This window comes from Leiobunum rupestre, chromosome 7, assembly GCF_980474605.1.
Source record: "Leiobunum rupestre chromosome 7, qqLeiRupe1.1.hap1, whole genome shotgun sequence".
Taxonomy (NCBI): domain Eukaryota; kingdom Metazoa; phylum Arthropoda; class Arachnida; order Opiliones; family Sclerosomatidae; genus Leiobunum; species Leiobunum rupestre.
In genome coordinates this window covers 9,935,679-9,942,225 of record NC_143390.1, presented here as the reverse complement: position 1 = coordinate 9,942,225, position 6,547 = coordinate 9,935,679, and positions in this window count along the sequence as shown.

Sequence of the window (6,547 nt, the reverse complement as noted above, 5' to 3'; positions counted from 1 at the left end):
TAGTTGTGTCTCAAGGAAACGAATCGGTGACCTTAGACACGAATAGTTTTCAGTTTGTCCGCAAGGACAACGAACTGATTTTGACCAATTTGGGAATCGGCACCAATATGAGCGGGGTCAGTTCGTTAATGTTCTTCGATTTCTTTAACGATGACGAACCTCAATCGATGGACGCCTTACAAGATTTGAAAATAAGAGTCGGCGAGCTGGTGGTGGAAATGAACTTCAGCGATAGTCAAGTTACGAAAGATATTGAAGTGGCGAGCTTTGATGAGCTTATCGAGAGAACTGAGGAGACGTTGCTGGAAGATCTACCCGAAATCCAAAGGCAATTTATTATTCCGATTCACAAGAAATTGTGGAAAGAGTTCGAAGATTTGTTTATAGGTTTGATTGCGGCTACGGTTTTGCTAATTGTCTTCTCGATTATAATTGGTTGGCTTGTTAAACGCAAAAGACTGAAAGGAGAGTACTCCATTAATCTGATGTCTCTTTCCGCTGATGCTATAGTTTCTTAAATAAAATTAATTATTAAAAATTAAATTTAGTGAAATATGTTCTGAAATATTTTTTCGATTAGACTGCAGGATTTTAATTTCATGTTAGCGTATAGTCTAACAAATAATTTCCTCAAAACTTCCTGAATTTTCTTGAATTGGTTATTTAATTTTTAAGACCAAAATCTACCTGATGGAGAACAAGTTTTAATTAAAATTTCTGTAAAAATTATTTATCAGATAGCCATTGTAATTCCTTCTTTTATTTGTGCTTCATTAATAAAATATTTTAATATTGGTGTTCTTAAAATGTCTTTTCATTTTTAACAAATTTAATAGGACCATGAAATTATTTAACCCTAGGTCAACTCTGGCGACGCGTGGGGCGGAGCCAATTTATAGTAGAGCTCAGCTGAGTCAGCTGTTTTTTATAAGCAGTCGAAGCGTTAGCTCCTAAAATGACGCGTTATGGTTATGTTTCCTTTTTGCAGTATTTATCATTAATCTATTTCAATAAATAGATCTATTTCATATTATTATTAGAATAGATTTTATTAGAATAAAATTATAACAGAGCATTTACTATTTAATAATAATATGGCAAACATTGACTCAGGTTTTCTCCCAAAGTTTCACCGGGGCTTAGCTTTTCAGAGATAGTTTGTGTGTTTCAATTGTTATAAATCTCACAGGCACTCGATAGCATTGCCTTCAAAATATCGGAGTAACATTTCTTTTAATTTAATATTTTTATTCTAGAAAGATTTATAACTGTAAAGTTTATTTTTAACACAATAACGTGAACCGTACCTGATTTCGCGAAGTCATTTCGCGGCTATTCTCAGTTCCCCCACCAACAGTAGGCACAAGTAGGCACGTGCCTATGTTAAAAAATTTAGGCCTATTTTAGGGGCCTCTAAAAGTTTAAAAAAAAAATGCCTCTGGGTCCTCCAAATGTGATTTTTAAATTTTATTTATTTTTAAAAATTTGTCATCTAGCCCCTTAAAAAAAGAACTCCCATTCAATTCCAATTTCCAAGAGTCCTAAATGGCCGTAACAAAACGTTCTCTTTTGAACCACCTATACTCGAAATCAATATTACTTGAGTACACAACCAAAGGCAGCGAACTTTGTGGTTTCTGCTTTTGGTAGTGTATTCTGTTAACATTGATATAGAGTATATGACAAAAGACTGGCCAGGGATGGGGAAGTCCGTCGTGCAAGGAAAGCAGCAAAAAAAAACCACCTGTTCGCCTCAGTGATAACTTAGCTCCAACCAACACAATAAACATAAGCTTAGTTTCTAGGAATTCTACGAAAGGGGACATAAAGTGAGAAACTGGATTTCTTTAATACGACTTAAACCGTTGCAACGCTTAAACGAAGGGAAATCCCCGCGGAGCTGAAGTCGAAGCGTAAAGCATCGTACCAGTCACTACTTTGAATAGAGGGCGTCCTGGGGATTAGGGTTTTTTCTTTTTTACACTTTGTCCCTTTTGCGAAATCCCGTGATATCAGTGACCACTGATCGTAGAGAAAGGACCTAGACCTTCGGTGGTCGGACTTGTCCCAGATAAAGCGCGTTTCTTCATTTCGTTTTCTGCTCCTGAACAAACAGGTAGTTCTTAATTTCGATTCTCTCCCAGTCAAATTTTTTCAAAGTCTCTTCCGAGACTAACTTTGCCAAACAGCCTTTTTAAAGGCTATTTAGCTATTCTAGCTAAATTATTCAAAAAGCCTTTTTCAAGGCTAATTAGCTATTCTAGAAAAAATATTCAAACAGCTTTTTTCAGGGCTTTGATATAGCTGGTATTATTAAAAAGCCTGTTTGAAGACTACATAGCTTTAACTAAGCTTTATTTTCTTAAACCTTTTTAAGGTTATTTCGCTATAAGTATATAATAGTAGCATTTTGAAATATGAGTACCAGAAAATTTTTATCTGGGTCCCAAATACGAGAAAAACGGAAAAGGGAAGATAGTTTCGTTAGTAGTCAGAAAGGTGCAATGGCATGTTTTTTTAAATCGTCGGCGCAAAGCCATAACTATAGTTCTGAGAAAAACCTAGTCAAAGAATTGGGAAAGGGTTTAGAATCCTTGGGAACTGATAACAGTCACTGTTTTAGTAATACTGCTGAAGTTCTTCCAAACGTCAGTACTGATATGGAAATGGAACTTACTCATGAAGGAGAAATTGCAGAAGTAATTGCCAACCCCAACTCTAACCATGCACAAAATACATCAAACAACTTGTAAAATTCAAAAGAAATGGGCTTACACGTGTTGAATAACTTGGATATTAGTCTAGATATAGATTGCCTTCCAGTTCAGCCTAAACTAAATCCTTTTCCTAAAAGATTAATTGGCGGTAAAAATCGAGGTTTCAATTCTTCTTGGTATGACAAATATCAAATGATTGAATATTTAGTTGCAAAGGATGCAGTGTATTGTTTTTGTTGTCGTAATTTTTTAGGCAGTAGAAACAATGCATTTCTAAAGGTATTTTCGGATTGGAAAAACATGGGGAGACAATTCGAAGAACACTTCACTTCCAACAAATCTTCTCACCAACTAGCCTACAAAATGTACTTAGACTACATGGAATCCAAATCCCGTGGATCCATAGTTTGCCAGGTTAACGACCACCATAGACTAGACGTTATTAGAAACCGAGAGGTCCTATCTACACACGTGGAAGTGATTATTTTATAACAAGATTTAGTACTTCAGGGGAACACTTAACATCCGCCGACAATATTGGGAATAGGGGAAACTTTATTGCAATATTAGATCTTTTAAAAAGTAAATGTCCTGATTTAAAAGCCAAGTGCGATAATATGCCGAATAATGCCAAATATTTGCACAGCACCATACAAAACGAAATAATTGGCATTTGTGTAAGTTTAGTGAGAAAAAGTATTGTTTAAGAGGTCAACGGATCCGGTGGATTCTACTCTGTAATAGCTAACGAAACACGAGACAACGCGGGAGTAGAGCAGTTGAGTCTTTGTATTCGATATACTAAAGCAGAAATAAGTGTCGTAGAACGATTTATAGGGTTCACAGATTTACACAAGTTTGATTCTGAGAGTATCAGCTTGGCAATTATAAATCTTTTAAAAGAGGGTGGTTTCAAACTGGAGAATTGTGTTGCACAGACTTATGATGGAGCTAGTGTAATGAGTGGACACGTAAAAGGAGTAAGGGTTAAAGTAGAAGAAGCAGTAGGTGGCCATTGTCCGTACGTTCATTGCTACGCCCACCGCTTAAATTTAGTTTTAGTTGACTGTTGCTCCAAAATATCGACAGTTAGGGAATAACTTGGTTTGGTTCAGCCATTTACAACTTTCAAAGCAATTAGGTTATTAGAAGTGAATATTTTGAAAACTCTCAAAACGATCAAGGGTACGACATACTGAAAATGCCACAAAGCTGCGACACTCGATGGTGGAGCAAAAAAAAAAAGGGATTCACTATTTTAGAAATAGACTCGATTCCGTAGTTTTAACTTTAGAGAATGTGATTGATATCGGAAAACCCGACGAGGCTGCTGAGTGTCGTGGGTATATATCCCAATTACATAACTTTAACAACTTAATATTTGTCGTTGCATTAGACGAAGTATTAGTCGTAACAAATTCCCTGTCGGAATATTTACAAAGTTCCAAAGTTAGTTTTACGGAAGCCGTTGCCATTTGCCAAGCTACTGTCAAGACCTTAGAAGATTGTAGAAACTCTGAACGCTTTGATTATATTTGGGAAGAAGCCACTAAAATCACGGAATCGGCTTTTATTGCAGTACCTGACCCAAACAGCGAACCATTAGCTTTACGTAAACGTAATATTATCCCTAACAGGAGATTAAAACATAGTGTGGTAACAATTACAACGGGGACCAGGGAAACTGAAGCAAAAACCCTAATAGACCAGGTGAGGTCCATCTATTTCTAATTAATAGACAAATTTATTTCTGAAATGAAAATCCGGCTATTAGAAAACTCTGGTCTATATAATGGTATCATGGCGTCTGACCCTAACTCTGAGAACTTCCTAAACGAAATCGATAACCTAACACATTGTAACACATACGATTGGTTTCATTTCGACCTTGATTCCTTAAAAAGTCAAATTAAAATTGCTAGAAATCTTAATTATCCCTAAAAATTTGACAGTCAAAGCGACTGCTTCCACTATTTAATGGCCATGGAAGATGGCTTCCCTGACCTTGTTAAGTACTACAAGGTTGTTCAATGCATTCCTGTCGCAAACACCATCTCAGAAAGAAGTTTCAGTTCCCTGAAAAGAATAGAAGCACGTCTTCGAACAACTATGGGAGATATTAGACTTTCAAATCTGGCTACGTTGTCCATTGATCGGGATTTCTCGAATTGTTTAAAAGAAAACCCTAATTTAGTGGTTGACGAATTTGGTAAAAGCTCTAATCGAAGAGTGTCATTCTTTGATTAAATTGCGAGGGCAGAAAATTTTATCTTTCCTAAGAAAACGTTTAAATTAACATATTAGTGTCATAATTTTAAAATTTTAACTATAGAGCTCTACCACTTGTATAGGGGTCTACGTCGCCAATGCTTTTTCGTATTTAGAAACCCGCTCAAAATGGCGACCATTACACTGCCAAAGCTAGGGAAAGCAGACGACGTTAAATATCTCTATAGTCAAGAAATTCTTTAAAATCGGACATTTCAAAATTAAAATATATAGATAGGGGGGGGGGGGGTCTTTAAATCAGACCGGGCCTGTGTGTTAAAAATTCCTGGCGGGGGTACTGGCTTTTCTGCTCTCGTAAACTATCTGGCGCTAAAATGACATAATTTCCGAATTCGTTCTTATTGGCTTAAAAAGTATATCCCTCGTATGGCGCGAAAATAGGCTCCGCCCTGTTGAGAACCAGGGGTAAGTAGTAATTACGCGATGTATTTAAACTTGCGCTTATCTAACCTAGTGTAGAAATCACGACACTATATTATTTTAGAAAGTGAAAACTGAAATATTTATTGCACAAAATTTACAGAAGACTTTAAAAAACCGTTTGACCACTGTGGGTCTTTCCTTGGAATTGCCCGTTCCTTTCGGGCATCGAATTTTCGTCCCTTTCAAAAAGAGGAGTGCCCGGTTGCAACCCCCCACTGTTTTCTCGGAAAATGTCACTTTCTCGGCTAGGTACCAGAGCAGATACTCTGAAACAAAGGCACTCTGCCCGAATACCAGCGCTTGGGGTTTTTCCACGTTCAGGAATGTTCTAGTCGCGAAAAATATTGGAAAGGTGAATTTCTTTATATTTCGCAACACGCCCCACGTTCTCTCAGAGTAATGTATACCGTGGCTAATGATAGAGTTGAATATTCATGGGTTAAATAGATTCATGGTAGGACTTAAATTTGAAGTAGCGCAGCTCGTTTTTTAACATTTCCGTAACTGACCGATTTCTATATATTCTTAATAAAAGGTTTGTAAAAAAATAGGTACTTGACGTCAATTTGAGATGATTGCTTTTGTGGGCGCTATGACGCGGGAATATCCGAATAAACTATCATAATCATAACCCATAATTGACGAAAAATTACCAAATTTAAAGTACAAAGTGCCCAAAAGAATTAATTGAAAACCAAAATAACGAAAGCCAACAAAGGATAAAATGAATGGGTTGGAATTTTTAACCGTCGCTGGATTTTTGAGTGTGCGTAGAGACGGTTTTTTCGGCTGTCAGTGAGAAAGGAAAATCTATGGTAGACCTTAATCACGATCCTTATTATAGCATGTGGCTCCATCTAACCATGTAAATAAACTTAAAATATTGATTCAACAAGCTCATCAATCTATTTTAGCTATAACTTTGAACTCGTTAGTTTAAAACACAAATTCTTAATCGAATTGAGTGAACATGGAGGTAAAAACTGAAAAATCTCTCAACGAGATGCCTTTAGGGTAACTGTAGAAACAAATGGGAGTTTTCCAAAATCAGCATCCACAATCACTGCTGGGTGAAGGAGAATGGCGGCGGCCTCGTTTTGCCTCGAGACAAACCCTAT